Raw genomic sequence first — 18371 nt, forward strand, 5'->3', positions numbered from 1 at the left:
AGAGTTTGACTCTTACCTTTACTCACATACTATGTGACGCTGTGCAAGTCACTTTATAGGTTCACAGATTAGTACTAGGCTAACTACCCTTGTGGGCAGTTTTGAGCCTAGCCAATTAACCCTGCACCTTATGTCTATAAGGTAAACACCTTGACCATTATGCCAAACTCCCAAAGGGGATACGTAAACCGTACATAGGTAATTACTAGTCTAGCTGCCCTTCTAGACCATTTTGAGCCTAGTCAGTTGCCCTTAGTGAGAGTCAATCCCTCTACCTGTTGTCTGTGACATCTTAACCATTATACAAACTCCCATCACCTTTATCAAACAGTGCTCCCTGGTTCCTGGAAAGGGTTATTTCTGTCTAGTGGACATACCCAATTTACAACTGTATTTAATAAGGGAATTTCGTACTGAAAGGTCGATGTTCAATCAATCTGAGACAGAGGATGAACTGCATAAAGAAGAAAGAAAAATGAGAGGGTAGTGTATTTTGGCAGATAAGAAATATTGCTGTTTAGCCAAAATGCAGGAACACTGAACAGAGGAAAGGCTTGTATGCATCAAATTCATGAGGAAAGGGATAAGAACATTGGTATAATATAGACAGAGAACAATGGACTTTAAAAAGTACTGGTATGAACTGTTTTTTGTAGGAGAAGAGTTAAGGCACTGAGGCCCCAACATATCTGATTTTAGGAGGGGGTGGTAGTAATGTCTACCTCACAAAAGGATGATGATGAGGAAACTCCAAAGATGGCTGACCTTCAGGTAAGCCATTCCAGTCTGAAAATGAGAAGATGACACTATGAACAGCAAAGTAAAATATTGGTAGAAATGTAAGAAAAGAAGCTAAACAAGATGTTCCCATTTCTTGCCTGTGCTTTGAATTGCATAATGATTTACTGTATGGAGTAAATAAATGGGTCTATATTAAATCAGTGAATGCTTAAAAAAGCAAACACTGATTTATTGACCCCATGTAAGTGAAAGCTTACAATCCCGAACACTTAGAAATCGCTGTTCCAAAATAGAAAAAAAAAAACGTTAACAACATTACATAAAGTGGAGGGCTTTGCCCCCCCACACTACCCCAACATGGGGGGCTGTGCCCCCCACACCCCCTACTTAAATATACCAACTCCAAGATCACACTACAGTGATGAAAATGGCAAAATAACAAAGGCGGCCAAGCGATTTCTTTCCCAGGGAAAGAATTTTCTTATAATGCTGTTTCGGTATTTTGACGTTTCGTGCATTCAAGTTCAAAAAAGACGCATTCGAATGAATGTGTCTTCGATCATATAATAGGGATCCAAATAAATATATAGAGAAATTACTTTGCTATTTGTTGGTACTGAAACCTTTCAAAAGGTGCTGATGAGATTAGCATATAACATGCAGCAGGGTGACACCTAGAAAGGCATAAGACCAAAGCTAGTATTCTAGCAGATTCTATGGCCAGGAATAATTTAAAAAAAAGTTGAGAACTGTACTTGATAACCTGACTGCCAAACATCAGCTCCCATATCTTAGATTTAAATATTTACTGATCCCAGTGCTTATCAGAATTGCTATTTAAGTGCTTTCCTGTGGACGTTGTTGGATCATTGGTAAAATTCAACAATGGATTTTAAAATATTTTAGTTACTGACTATGCAACTAAGTACCATGAAACTATCCCACTATGCAGGGCTGTTACAGGAGCTGTAGCTAGTTTTATAATTCTCCAGAATAGGGATAGCTTAGGAAAATTACTCACTGACCACTGGACTGCACTTATGTCCAGAATAATGCACCAGGTGTTCCATTGTTTTGTGGTCAAGCAATGAACACCCCTCCCCCCCCAGTGTACTGTCCATATACATATGGATTACAGGAGAATTTCAACTAAACATTAAATTCCATGATGAGAAAACTTAAGAAAATAGCAAAAAACAAGTCCTGTTAATACCATATCTCCTATTTGCTATTACAGAAGTGGTGCATGCCTCAACAGGGTTCAGTCTGTTTGCATTATTATCTGGCAGACACCTTTCATGGACTATTAGATATTTCATGAAAGACTTAGGAAGAGGGGAAGACCCCAATTAAAAGTGCAATAGAACACAGTGCCAACTTGGAAGATAGGCTGGAAGTGATAATGCAGATAATTTGGGAATACCTGGAAGGAGCCCAAGTTGTGCAATAAAAACGAAAAGCTCACTCAGTTTGAAGCTGGAAACAGGATGTTAGTTTTGGCCTACTCAGCATAAAACATTTTTTTTTGTTTTTCTTTACCAAATATATAAAGTCCTTTTGAAGTATTATTAAAAACTACAGAGTTAAGCCAACTTGTAAGTGAAGACCATTATTACAATTGGGTGTAATAAACCAAAGTATTGACATCAACGGAAACGTTTTACAAAGTTAACTTGTATTAAAAGTGAATCAGTAATCTTGGTTATCAAGGCAGAATTTATTAAAGAGCAGCAGCACCCTCTCTCTTATTTTTCTGTAATACTGGAGATGACTAATGTTGTGCAGTCTTTTGAAATTTAATCCGTTTTGAACTAGAGGAGTTTCCTGTTAGCTTTATGTAAATTTAAATATTTATGTAAACTATCCATCTTATAGCCACTATTGGGTCCATTAGCATTCAATGAAACACATTTTATATTCAGAACGTTAAAATAAAAATTGTGTATAACTTTAGTAACAATTATATGACTGATTAAAAAATTAAAGTGAGAGAGAGAAAAAAAGAAACAGATCAGTCATCAACAGAAATATCACATTGTTCAACATAAACATAAAGCTAAAAATATGAAGACTAACAATAACTAAGATAAGGTTAAACTAGTTGCCTAACATGGAACTTAATTTTCCTAGCTTGAAAAAAAATCCCAGTCAAACTACACACTTACCCTAACCTATAACAGAAACAAAATACAATTTGCTATTACAGCCGAATAATATATATATCTTTAAATGTATTACATTAAAGAAAACTGAATCAACAAGATTATCATAACTTTATAATAAGCAAATACAAATAACATTTTAAACAGAAAAAAGTAACCCCCCACTCCCAATGTAAGTGTAAAGGTGTGGATATTCCTGATGTAATTGATGTAATTGACTGGTATTTATTGGGCGACATCTCATGTGAGTAATATTTCCTCAGTTTTTTTATTAAATGATAACATATATATCTTTTGGAAACTACTAAAGACGAATGATCATTATCAAATCTGGTAGTACTGTCTCCTATTTTAATGGGACCACTAGACTAAGCAGATCAGATTTTAACACCAAATGTTTGTCCTTACAGGAGAAAAATCTGAGAATCAGACCTAAGAGAAGAATTTCTCTTAGTAGATGGATTTGCCATGGACCTATGGGCTCTTTCAGTTCCAAAGGACAGTGAGTCTGTTAAGTTTAAAGCCTTTGGCAACTAGGATCTTCAAAACTTCACCAAGTTCTGTCCTTCTTGTCTCTCAGGTATACCATAAATTCTAATATTATTACTCCTAGATTTATTTTCTAGAGCATCTGTCTTGCCAATAAATAAGTTACTCTGTTTAAGAAGAAATTCTGTTTGATTTTACCCTTTGGCTAATCTACCATCCATATCAATTATTGCATCTCCAGTATCTGACATCTGTGCTTTTTGTTGTTAAATCATTTTGCTAATTAATTCAATCTGTTTCCTGCAGTCCACTTTATTTGTATCCATTGTACTATCATTTCTATCAGTTTTTAAAGAGACATCCTAGATTTTACTAAGTGAGGATTGCTGTTCTGTTTTTTTAACTGATACATCTTGAGAGGCAGAATTTTCAATGGCTTATCATGTGGAATTCCACTCATAAATCTTTTGTATACTATGTTGAAAGAAAAGTTGTATAAAAGCTGAATTTTGGGGGGATAAATGTTTTGGAGTCTTCTTCTAAGTATTTCTTCCATTTTTTTCTTTTTTTTTAGCTTCTATGAAGTTATCACAAATCATCCTATCAGAGATAAAGTGAAGATGACAGAGCAAATTTCCTGTGATGCTAGTAGTTCACTATCTTGGCCATACCCCATAAGTTCAACATTCTTAGGTCACAGAAAGAAATGCTCAGTAATCAGCACAGGCCAGTAACTCTAGTGAAGACAGAAAACTGGCCTCAGTCCATACAGTTCAGGTAAATAATATGCTGTCTAAGCCACAGAAAAGAGGAATTATGAATTTCTGCTATGGAATACATAAGAATTTCAAAACTCCCATACAGAGGAAATTTGATTCAATACCATGTCCAGAAGAAATGTACAAGAAATCTTTCTTTAAAACCTCCCAAAATACCAGACTCACAAAGAAAGACAGTGAAAGAGGAAGACAGGAGTAACAGAAGAGTAAAACAGTAAGCAGAACAGATCTAGAGTATTAGTCTCTAAACCTGATGGGGCCATCAGGTTCTGTAAGAATTTTAGGAAGCTAAGCAGCATCTCAAAATCTGACAGTTATCCAATACCTCAAGTAGATAAGTTCATGTAAAGAATAGGGAGGACACGGTTCCTGGCTACAACAGACCTCACCAAGGAGTACTTAAAAAGTCATCTAAAAATGAAGCTAAAGAAATAACATATTTTCAACATCTGAGCAATTATTCAATTATACTGTCCTCCATATTGGGCTGTATGGTACCTGAGAAGAGCCTACATTTTCTTTTGTATGATAAACAAAGCTGTTTTATATGACTAGATTCTCTGCTGCCTTTAAGTCATCATCATCATCATCATCATCACCTCCCACTTTCCCATGTTCTACCTGATCAGCTGTCACCATCTTTCTCACCTCAGTGCCACTTTCCAACATTATTTGACATTCATAGGTATCTTTTCTCTTTCAAACTATCCATCACTTTGCTGGATGTCCTTGTTTCCTCTTCCCTTTTTTTCCATCTCTCTCAAATCTTTATTTTTCAAAATTTTTATAGAGGTTTTTCCATAAATTATGTAACAAAAACAGATTGCCATCAGAAAATAGCATCCATGGGGCGTGGCCAATATGTCAGAGTGAGTGCAGCAGTTTTTTGTTGCTCTGTCTATAAGTTTTATTTCTAACAGGATTTATTTGGAATTTTTTTAAAATACATTGGGAAAAACTACCTACAAATATTCTTTTCATTGCTGTGGATTACCTGAGGAAGAAAAAGTAACATTTTTCAGTGATTTTTCTCACAAAATTCCTGTCAGAATATTAGCAGCTGTATACAGATACTTGAAATATGAGTCATTCAAAGTCTTCAGCTCAAGATAGCTCTATGAAAAAAAAAATGCAGACCATAATTACAAGTATACAGGACCTTTCTACTAAAATGGACAATTTAGAAAACATTATGGAAAATATGAAAAAAGAGAGTAAAAAGCAAATTCAAGATTTAAAGGAAATTATTTCAAAGCACTCAGATCAAATAACCAACATAGAAGAATCTCTAAATGACATAGATTGAAGGCAGATAGAGAATGACAGTCAAATAAATTTCTTATTGAAGCAAAACAACTTATTAACTGAGAAAGTGGAAGATTTGGAGCCAAGGTCAAGGAGGAACAACATTAGAATTTATGGACTCCCTGAAAAGACAGAGGGAAATAATATGATTTTTTTCCTAAATAATTGGTTGCCTAAAGTGATAAACCTCCCGGAGTCACTTTCTTACAGAATTGAAAGGGCTCATAGGTCTTTATCAAATCCTTCTGTATCAAAAAATCCAACTTCAGCAAGATCCATCATAGTTAAGTTTTTGTCAACACAGGATAAAGATCTGGTGTTAAAAACTGCCTGGACAAAGAGCCCCATACAAGAAAATGGAAGAGTTATTAGATTTGATAATGACTATACATCTGTGACAATAGCAAAAAGGAAACCTTGTATTCCCCTCATTAAAGACCTTAAGAAAGCTGAAATAAAAGCTCAAATACTCTTCCCTGCTAGATTAAAAGTCACACTTCCAGATGGTCAGAAAATCTTTAATAATATTGAAGAAGCAACAGAATTTGTCAAAAAACATAACTTACTAGACAAAATTGAAGATATGGAACTTTCTACTCCAAGCCTAAAGAGACACGCTACTAATGGCAAAATAACAGCAAATGATAAGTCCACAAAAAAACTTAAAGGGAAGTAAAGCATAAGCTTCTAATTTCCTGAAGTTATTCTCCCTTGGAATAGGGTACAGGATATGTATGAGGGTAGTGTGACAGTGATGAGGACTACAGTGGGAGTGACAGATCCATTTAAGGTGGAGGTGGGATTACATCAAGGATCAGCTCTGAGTCCTTTCTTATTTGCAGTGGTGATGGACAAGTTGACAGATGAGATCAGTCAGGAGGCCCCGTGGACTATGATGTTTGCAGATGACATTGTGATCTGTAGTGAGGGTAGGAATCAGGTTGAGGAGACTCTGGAGAGGTGGAGATATGCTCTAGAGAGCAGAGGAATGAAGGTCAGCAGGGCTAAGACAGAATATATGTGTGTAAATGAGAGGGAGGGTAGAGGAATGGTGAGGATGTAAGGAGTAGAGTTGGTAAAGGTGGACGAGTTTAAGTACTTGGGATCAACAGTTCAGAGTAATGGTTAATGTGAAAGAGAGGTGAAGAAGAGAGTACAGGCAGGGTGGAATGGGTGGAGAAGAGTGTCAGGAGTGATTTGTGACAGACAGGTACCAGTAAGAGTGAAAGGGAAGGTCTACAAGAGGGTAGTGAGACCAGCTATGTTATATGGATTGGAGACAGTGGCATTGACAAAAAGGCAGGAGTCAGAGCTGGATGTGGCAGAGTTAAAAATGTTAAGATTTGCACTCGGTGTGACTAGGATGGATAGGATTAGGAATCAGTATGTTAGAGGGTCAGCTCATGTTGGACAGTTTGGAGACAAAGCAAGAGAGATGAGATTGTGTTGGTTTGGACATGTGCTGAGAAGAGATGATGGGTATATAGGGAAAAAGATGCTAAGGATGGAGCTGCCAGGTAAGAGGAAAAGAGGAAGGCCTAAGATAAGGTTTATGGACGTGGTGAGAGAGGACATGCAGTCGGTTGGTGTGACAGAGCAAGATGCAGAGGATAGGAAGAAATGGAAAGAGATGCTCCACTGTGGTGACCCCTAACGGGAAAAGCCAAAAGATGATGATGGAATAGGATAAATAGTGCAAATATGAGGTAAGATTTTAAAATAAATATTTACAACTATATATAACTAACTCTTCTTCCTCTTTTATAGTAATTACTCTTATTATTATATAGATAATTACTTTCTGCCATTTCTCCTTCCAACACTATAAGGTTTTTATCCCCTGTATAGATTATAATATAAATAAAAACAAATGGCTTATAAGCACATAAGATCTTGTCATAATCTTACAAGATCGTAATTTAATGTTATATTTTAAATTAGTGGTGTGCTGAGTGCCGTCAGAATAATATTAAACTGTTGTTTAAAAATAGTTAATGTGTCTTTGTTCTGTAACCTTAATGCATTAAATAGAGTCGCAGTAGCTTTAAATGCTGAACGGGGGTTGTGGGTGCTTATACAGTCTGTCAGGAAGCTTTGTGGGCTTTAAATTGATTAAATTTTCTTTGTAGGTATTAAAGTAATTATGATGGATGTTTTGGGGAGAGAGAGCGTTTCAAAAGAAGTGCGGTCTGTGGTTTTAAAAAAAAAGATTAATAGCTGCATAGTGCTACCCTGTTTAACCTGTTTTTTCTATTTTACATGCTTTTTTGCAACCCACAAGCGCACGAAAGCGAGGAAAGCCAAATATAACTGAAAAAAATGTCATACCTGCCTCGTGTATGCCGTTCATTTTTGAATGCAAAGCTTCAAGAGAACTAAATCATGAGCTATTCATTGATCCATGGTTTTGAGACTGGCGCTCTTTGTAAAAACTACTAGTGATGACGTAATTATTCTCTGACCCCCGGTCTCACATAAGAAACAACTGCAACAGGCGATAAGGACTCGGCAAGGAAGTTTTGCTGCTGAGACATTCAAAATATTCTTCAAAGTAGTTTCTTGACTGTAAGTTTATAATTTCCTAACAAAATGAATGTTTACTAGTTCTTCTTGATGCCGGACACTAGATTTAATAACATATATGCTGGAAACTGTTGTAGTTGCAGTTAAATTCAGTATTCAAGGCACAATTATCACTCATGCTTCCTAGCATTGTTTTGAATTGTTTTGTTTTCTAAACTTATTGACAATGTGAGATACTACTAAAAGATTGAATCAATTCATCCCCAAAATAATAGCAGATGATCAAACGGGTTTTGTTTTGAATAGGAAAGTTCAGGATAATGTCATCATACTTTTAACCTTAATAGATGTTTCAAATAAAAAGTAAAAAAGAAATAATGATTATTAGTTTAGACATAGAGAAGGCATTTGATTCTTTATCTTGGTCATACCTATTTAAAGTCTTGGAAACATTTAATTTCTCCACAGATTTCATAGAACTAATAAATAGCTTATATAAAAACGCTTTGTCGTATATTAAAATTGGGACCTTTTTATCTAACAAAATTCAAATACTAAAAGGAACTAAGCAAGGTTGTCCTCTGTCACCTTTGTTATTTGCATTGTCAGTAGAACCATTTGCAAATTACATAAGAAATAATAACAACATAAATAGCTTTATTGTTAATTCAAATTATGCTTCTAAAACACAATTATTTGCTGACGATATAATATTAACCATAGGACATTTAGACTCCTCAATAAGGCATATTATAACAGCTATATGACATTTTGAGAAACTTTCAGGTTTAAAATTCAACAGCAATAAATCTGAAACATTATTGGTAAATAAAAAAGTAAGTTCTAAATGGAGAAAACGCAGTAATTTTAGTTGGGGGAATGACACTCTTAAATATCTAGGAATATATATAAAACCTAATTGAAAAGAAATTATACAAGTCAATTATAGAAATGTGTTAGGTATAATCAAAGAATATATAAACAAATGGAATAAAATGTTCTTTACTTTTGAAGAAAAGTTAACATTAATAAAAATGTGTATTCTTCCAAAAATTTTGTTCCTTATTCAAACAATAATTATTAGCCCTCCAAAAAAATAATAATAATAAAACAGCTCAATTCACTTCTAATTAAGTTTTTATGGTTCCCACAAAAAACAAGAATAAAGTATGATTGGCACAATAGAGATTGGGAAAAAGATGGAATTACATTTCCAAACTTAGAACTTTATGCTGAATCAGTTATAATTCACATCATAAGCAAGTGGTTAAGTAACAAGTATACATCAAGCTGGAAAAATCTATACATGAATATTCTATTATCTAATGCTGATGAAGCAATAAACAATGACATTTTTACTGAAAATAATACATTTTTTTTAATAGTAAAGGACCCAGTATATAAAGAAAATAAACATGAGAAGTTACCACATTGTGTTAGCTATATAGTAAACAATTTTAGGAAAATTATTAATAAACTGCATAGCAAGACATTTTTCTATATTAATATTCCCAATAGCACACACGAAGAATTGTCTAGACTGTTTTAATAGGAGTAAAATAATGGAAATGAAAGGCAATGGACTAAATTACTGGCATCAGTTCCTAAGTACAAATAATATTCATGACACTACAAGCCTTTTAGCAAGGTATAACACAAATCAAGATAACTGGTTAAATACTCAAATTTTCAGAGAACATCTAATAAAGGAATTTAAAATGAGCCAAGTGACTAATATTTTATTACAGCCTAAAATAATCTTTATTTTATGTGAATTAAATACATCACAATTTAACATGGGGTTCTCTTTATCTAAGATTTACAAGACATTAAGAGCTGACTTAAAACAGCCTGAAGACTCTTTATGGAGTTATATAGAAAGTATGAACAGATTTAATTTTTCTGAAAATGATAAATTATTAACACTCACGTCAATCAATCATACAACATCATCTCCATATTGGAAAATATTTACATGGAAGTTTTTACACAGGAGTTTCTTTACCTCACAGAGAATTGATTTAATGTCAAATAAAACTAGTCATAATTGTTGGAGATGTAATGAGAGTCTCTGTGCTGATTGGGTACACATGTTCCTTGAATGCAGAGTGATTGTCCCATTCTGGCAAAAATTTAGAGATTTTATAAAGGCATTATGGACTGACAAGTGTATAATAACAGATGCACTTTTGTTGTTTAATGCTCCAGTGCCAGATTGTATACCAAAATCACAAGTGCATCTTCTCTGGTCTCTTTTGGCTATAGCAAGAAAAGTCATCACTTTAAACTGGAAGACCAAAACAATTGTATATTTTGCTGAATTTACATTATTAGCCAAAACAGTACATAATAGAGAACTTTTAACTCTTGCTTCTAGAACGACAAGAATGACACATAGGAAGTTATCCTGGATAAAACTAAAAAAGTTATTAGATAAAATGTAATGATTTCAAACAGAGTAGTCTAATGCTATGAGTTACCAATCATTAGCGGACTGGAGTTCAGCTGTGGCGACCCCTAACCGGGAAAAGCCGAAAGACACAAACAAACAAAGAAGTTTTAATATTTAGTGTTATGTCTATGTATAATTATCTGCATGATGTAAGAAGTTCATGATTTATGAAAATTAATAAAAAGAAAGTTTTTTAAAAGAAAATAGCATCCACACATGCAACTGAATATATCCATTGTATACCTGCTGAATAATTCTTAAAGCATTATGCATATAAATGTATAAAACAAAACAATATCTAATGTAGTAATGTACCCACAGACTCTCCCCTGATTTTCATAACACTTATGGAGATATAGATGTTTTCAGACTGTCCATGACCAGATCATATTCAAACTTTTAATAATTTCTTATTTTGCTCCAGTTTTTACTGACCTTAATTTTTCTTTCTCTGTTCTTCTGCACAAGGAACACTGTGTAATAAGTCCTAATATTATTTATTACAGTATCCTTCTGTCTTCAACACACCTCCCTTTCCATGCTTTCCTTATGTGTCTGTGTGAATTTTAATATTTTAATTATTTCATGGCCAGTCCACAATACTTCAGTCTGCTAAATCTGTCCATTTTCGCATTCTCTCAAAACTCTCGTCATCTCAATGGCAAATGTCTGCTAACATGTAATACCCAGGTAGAGATCATCACCTGAATTAATTTAATGCTACCTGATAAAGTAAAATTCTTGCTGGACCACAACTGTAATAAATAATTGTCTAATAATATAGGGCCCTAAGTATTAAATCCTGTTCTGTTTTTCTCATCATCAGACCTAAGAATTTGGCTTTTATGGGTTGGATTGCATGGTTGTGACAGTGCACAAAAGTCGTGGGTAACTGCATGGACAAAGAGAAGGATGAAACTGTTTGAGAGGAGGTGTCCTCCATATATCCCCCAATTCTTCTGGGCAGAGCTTCAGAAGCACAGTCTCAGGGATATTTGGGTCTATATTGGCATAGCACTATTTACAGGGACAGGCATACTGTGCTTGTGAGATGAGCACCAAAGGAACTGCCATGTCCTGGCGTGAAACAAACCTGATCACCTGCATTAACTCTGCAATATGGAGGAAGTCCATTCACTACAGGACTTTGGTGATGGCACAGTTTTATTAAGGAGTGAGTTGCTTCTCTGGCATTTTAACAGAATGTGTAATACAAAGCACCTAACTACATGTATACACTCTACAGATTAGAGACCCAGGGGAAATGACATTATGAGGCCAGAGTATGGAGGTTATGCTAAGCAAAGGATGAGCAAAATAGTGTATAATAATTTAATACATGTGGAACCACACATGCAGACTGTTAGATTACTGCAATGTACATACCTCTGGTAAAGTATAGTCAGGAATTGCCTGCAATGACAATGTTGAGACACAAGCTGCAGCCACATCCATGATTTTACTGATAGAGAGTACCAGAAAGGCTGTGATCACAAGGTGTGTAGACCCAGTGCTAGTAACATCCATTTATGATGTTACTACTATTTTATAAATACATATATACACAAGCATCTATTTTATATTATCGACATTTTAAAACATCAAATTTCACATGATCCAGACTATGTGATCAACTTTTAAAAATTCAAAAAATTGTACTAAGATCGCAGTACACTGGGCATTGGAGAATTTGCCCTTTTGCCCACTGTAGTGCAATCTCAAAGTTGGTATATATAATTAGCAGGAGGTGTGGGGGGCTTGCCCCCTGCATAAATTTCTGTTTCTGCTGAACTTGTTCATGTGAAATTTGATTTAATCTGATCATGTAAAATAGATCTCTCTCTCTCTCTCTATAAATAAATATATATATATATATATATATATATATATATATATATATATATATATATATATATATATATATATATATATATGGGTCCCCTACTATTTACCGAAACGCCGATTCACGACACATAAATCACCGACACGAAGCGACCGACAACAAAAAGTACCGACAACGCAAAACACCGAAAACCATAACACCGACACACTACACGTAAACAACACAGTACACTACAGGACATATCCACTAGCCCTAACCCAAACCCTAACCCTAAGGTCCGACACTACCGCACACTCTCCCTACCTGCACCCTAACCCTAACTCACTTACCCACCCCTAACCCCAAGCTCCGACACTACCGCACACTCTCCCTACCTGCACCCTAACCCTAACTCACTTACCCACCCCTAACCCCAAGCTCCGACACTACCGCACACTCTCCCTACCTGCACCCTAACCCTAACTCACTTACCCACCCCTAACCCCAAGCTCCGACACTACCGCACACTCTCCCTACCTGCACCCTAACCCTAACTCACTTACCCACCCCTAACCCCAAGCTCCGACACTACCGCACACTCACCTATCACACACCCTAACCCTACATCCCTCACTATTGCACACTTACCTGTCCACTCCCTACTCCTAAATCCCTCACTATCGCATACTTACCAGGTCGCGCTTACACATTCCCCTTGTCGGTCTTCTGGCTGTCGGGATTCCAGCGTGTCGGTCAACTGCGTTGTCGGTCCTTTCGCGTTCCTCTTCCGCGTGTCGGCGAATCGGCGTTTCGGTAAATAGTAGGGGACCCATATATATATATATATATATATATATATATATATAGGTCTACTTCAAAGGATCGACTTCAGCAAAACCCCCACACCCCCTAACTAAATATAATAACTCCGAGATTGCACTATAGTGGGGAAATGGCAATATTAGCCATGGTGGCCAAGTGGTTCTTTTACCAGGGTTAGTTTTCGATGTTCCCATTGGTTTCCCTGTGTTTTGTCGAACATCCGTTTGTTTAACAAATGCAAGGGTGGTGTTTGATGTCAGTGGTACAGAAAGCCAAGTGGTGCAAATGTCGATCTTATGTTTTGGTGAGACAGGAGTCGAGTTGAAGAGGGTGTGAGTGCTTGTTGGTGTTTTGTGAGTTAAGTTTAGAGTCAGAGATAGGGTTATATGCGAGTCTGTGTATTTTAGAGTTAGGGTTGGGAGAGAGTAGTTAGTGTGTGTTTGATTGTGCAAGTCTGTCTTGTGTAGTGGCAGTGTTATGGGAAGTTTTTTTTTAAGGTACAGTGTAAGGTTAAGATTGGGAGACATGGCGGTGTTAGGGTTAACAACTGTTACTAAGGTAGTGCAGTGGGACAGAGAGCACATTAATGGCGGCATCTGAGTTTACTATTGAATTACATTAAAATTGGTGAATGGAAGGAAGAGACAAAAAGCCTGTGTAATCTACCCTTTAAAATACTCCATGTTCACTCCCTGTCCATTCCTACCTTCCCAAGCAGCTCTTTTTCACAAGTTCCACACATAGCCGGCCTGAGGTATAGGCCAATTAGACGGCTGCCTAGGGCGCCACTCTATCAGGGGTGCTTTTCCAGTATTTATTTGATGTAGGTAGACCAGGATGGGGGCACTGGGTGGTGTGGGGGGGGGTGCCGTGGAGCACTTTTGCCTAGGGCACCAGTTGAACTAAGGCAGGTCCTGGTTCCAAAGCATTTTGAATGCCTCAGTGGAGTCCCTTTCCACCCCTAACTCTTTCAGTCCATTCTATAAGTCTGCAAAATGTCCATGAATAAGTACTTTTGTAGATTACCTTATTGGTCCACTTAATTTGCTGCTTCTGCCCCTCCCCCTTTCTGTTTGTGACCCATTTTCATCTCCCGCATCTGATGTTGTGCACTAAAATTATGTCATCTTGGTCTCTTTTGGTTTCTTATGACAACAGCTTTAACTTCTCTGTAGGTGGCTATAGCCGTTACCTTTCATGTCACACCCCTTCCTGGAAGTATTCCTCTGGACTCCTTCCAACAACTTAATGTCCTTATCCTGGGATGGCCTCCAGAACTCCACACAGTACTCCAAATGTGGCCTGACTTGGGCCTGGTAAAGTAGGAGCATGACCCCAGTGCTTCTGAAGTCCATCCCCTGAGGATACACCATGACATTCTGTTGGCTTCATTCCCTGACCCATCACTCTGCAGGTGTGAATACTACTTGTACTTCTTGCATATGCTTTTCCCTGATTTACCATCACTCCACTTGACCCATTTGATACTTTACAGCAGGGTTACTGTAAGTTTATTGGCGATGAATCTCATCTGCCACCTTTTAGCCCACTTGAGGAATGTTTACAAATGCATTCTTAGACCCCCCCCCCCAATCTTCACTTTATTTTGTATTTCATCAGAGTAAAAATAGCTCCTCTCACTAATTATTTCAATGATGTCTGAAATACATGCATTAAAGTATTGGACCCAGAACTACCTGTTTCAGTCCTCCACTAATCGCAGGCTTACTTATTCCATGGACAGGTTGAGATCCCTATTGACCAATTACAAAATTAGCTCAAGAGCCCTACCCTCCTATTCATTCCCTCTGGAAGAGAGAGCCAAGTGTAAGGGAGATGATGGGCTGTTATGTGATTCATGCAGGACTCTGCCTGAGCCTAACACCTTCTTTTTGGCAGCCAGTAACTTTACTTAATGTTGATACTCTGGAGAGTCTCATGCATGTTTCTACACCCTTGCTCACACCTCCCTGGCTTATGTGCAACGTGTTGCCACATTAACTCAACAGCTGCTCCTGATGTTCCTTCTCTCTCCTGTAGGGGTCAGCAGTGCAGCAGGTCATACAGATTCTCACTTATTGGGGTGGGTGAACCATCAGTGGCAGCTCACTCCTTTTGCCCTTTCCCTATGTCCATGCAATGCCCAAGCTGCTAACCAGGCTCAAGTCATCTTTATCACTTTATCCCTGTATGCCACTGAGTGGAGTGTAATCTGTGTCATTATTCTTGATATTGTGTAACTTACCATAATAATTGTTGTCCTGCTATTCAACCGTACCACAATTCAGTGTCTTCAATCTGACCTTAAATTAGACTGTTTCGATATCCACAATGGATGCACAAGACCAATTAAAAAGCCTTGCTAAAGTTCTACCGGACCATATCAGACACCACTCCTCCATCTAGTTTTCCTGTAATGAAGATACAGAATTAGACTAACATTTTTTAGACCATAAAAAGCACTTTAGTTGACTCATGGAGATTTATTCCAGTTAGGAAAGCAAACAGACATTTTGTTTGGATTCTTACCAGAATTTTCTGTCTCGTTAAGCTAACAGGTCTTTATTTTCAGGATTTTTCCTGCTCCCTCTATTATACATGGGTACTACAGGTGCTGCCATTTGGCACACTGGCAAGATTTCAGTATAACCTATAAAGCATCCTAGCTTGTTCCTGTACAAGTAAAAAGTAAAGCCAGTTACTTTTTAGTTTCCTCTCATTCTATCCTTCTGTCTGTACACTTCTTTCTCAGTCATGTCCTACCTTCCTCCTCTCATGGTACCTTGCAGTTCTTTAAATGTGCAAAAACTGAAGTGAAGTAAACTTTTCATTAGTTTTCAGTAGTTCTGCTTTTGTAATCTCCCTTTCCTCTTTGCCCATCATGGACAGGTCGGTCCCTCCCTTTCTTCTTTCTTTATATACCTAGTGAAGCCTTTATTTTCCTTGTTATTTCTTCATCTATTTTCTTTTTGATGTACATTTATTGTCTTCACCTCCTTGGTCACCCTTCCACTTGCCTTCTTGTACTGGGCCTCCTTCATTTCCCTATTCCTCCTGCCCACTACACCTTTTGTATGCCTTGTATTTTGCCTTAATTAAACATCTCATTTTTTTTAATCAATCGATCAGCACTTTACCGATAATGTACTCTATCAAAATCCCAAAGCACATTATATGAAGAGGAACTCAAATATTTAAAAGCAAGGGAATGTATAACAACATTTCAAGCCCCCATAAACCCTGAGAATGCTGCTGCCTATCCAGAACTGTTCACAGAAACCCTGTACAAGCATGTTAATAGCTGCATAGAAGCAGCTGTACCCACCAGGAAGAAGTACAGAACTAACTCAAAAAACAAGCCACCCTGGTGGAATCACAAAATCAATAGGCTGTATAACAGGAGGAAAAAAATCATGGCAAAAATTAGGAGGTGCAGAACCCAGCAGGAACAAAGCACTCTCATCAAACTCAACAAACAACTCAGAGGACAAATAAAGTCTACCAAAGCCAAATTTGAAGTAAGTTTGGACTCCCAGGTCAAAGACATCCACAAAGCATTATTTAGCTATGTCCACAACCTCAAAGGCAATACACAATAGTGTGCAGAGCTCATTATAAATCGAGCTACCTATAGTGAGCCAGAAGACATAGCAAACCTCCTGACTGATAAATTCAGCTCCAATTTTGCCCCTCTCACCCCTCAACCTTCCCTCTGTAAATATCATCAAATATACCTCCCCCTACTTTCACTAGGGAACAGGTTCTTAATGCTCTCTCTAAGACCATGAAGACTGCATCAGAGGGCCCAGACAATATCCCAGGATCCCTTCTAAATAATATGAAACATGACCTATAAGGCCCCTCTGGAATTACTATTTAACTGCAGCTTACAAACAGGTTTCATGCCTCATTGATGGAGAAAGGTAACAGTAATCCCTCTGCGCAAAGTTGGGCCATCTACAAACCTTGGAAACTACAGTCCCATAAGTCTGACTAGTCTTATATGTAAAGCCATGAAAAGAATTATCATGGAGATGATCAGAAGAGATACAGTAAACCTCCAGATACTGGACCCAACCCAGTTTGGTTTCGTCAAGGGCAGATCATGCCTACTCAGCCTGGTGGATTTCTGTGAGAAGGTCACCAAAGCAATGGATGAGGGAAAAATCATTAAGACTGCCTACCTAGACCTGGCCAAGGCATTTGACATAATACCCCACTCGGGCATTCTTGACAAACTCAAGAGGTTAGGTACAAACCTGTGTGGATAGTCAATTGGCTCACAGACAGGATCCAGAAAATTAGAATTCAGTCCACCTCTACAAAGAGGCCAGTCACAAGTGGTGACCCTCAGGGATCAGTCGTTGGACCGCTCCTTTTTGGCATTTACTTCTCTGAAGTCAATGCCAATGTCAGTGGTCTCTGGCTGACTAAATTTGTAGATGATTGCAAATTAGGAACTGTCATTGAATCCCACGCTGACACAAATATTCTCCAGGAGGGGCCGACACAGACAAACAACTGGTGTCAGAGCCATGGACTAAAACTAAATGCCAAGAAATGCATAATAATATCTTCTGGGAAGTCATCCATCCCTGGTAACTATCATATTGACAACACACCCATTAGCACTGACCCAGTAGTCAGGGACTTAGGGACACACACAGATAGTAATCTAGCCTTTGACCATCATGTGTCTACACTGGTGAGGAAATCATTCTATATTGCACAACTTATAAACAAAGGTATGGCATCTAAGTCCAAGGAAGTCACTGTTCCACTGTATTCAACATTCATTGGACCTATCATTAAGTACAGTGCCCCCTTTGCTATGTACCTAACCAGGCATATCCAACAATTGGAAGATCCACAGAGGTTCTTCACTAAAAGAATACAGGGCATAAGTAAAATGTCCTATGCAGACTGCCTCAAGACCCTATCCTTGTATTCTGTCTCCTACAGGCTTTTGAGGGGAGATCTATGCCTTGCCTGGCATACAGGGCATTGTCAGACCCCACTCTGATGGACCTCCTGCATATCCACAAAACGAACAGCACCAAAATTACCCTTTCTAAAGACTTAAACTTTGCCTGTGATATAAACAGGACCTGCTGGAAAGATAGGTATGTATCCCAGAGACTACCCAGTCTATGGAACAGGCTCCCCATCCATGTGAAGCAGAGTTCCTTGTTAACCCAATTCAAGTGCAACTTGGACAATTGCTTGGGAAACCAGAAATTCATCCCTGGTTTGGCACCTATGTCTTTAATTGACAC

The sequence above is a fragment of the Protopterus annectens genome, chromosome 2.part0 (assembly GCF_019279795.1).
Source record: "Protopterus annectens isolate FY-2018-M chromosome 2.part0, PAN1.0, whole genome shotgun sequence".
Lineage (NCBI taxonomy): Eukaryota > Metazoa > Chordata > Ceratodontiformes > Protopteridae > Protopterus > Protopterus annectens.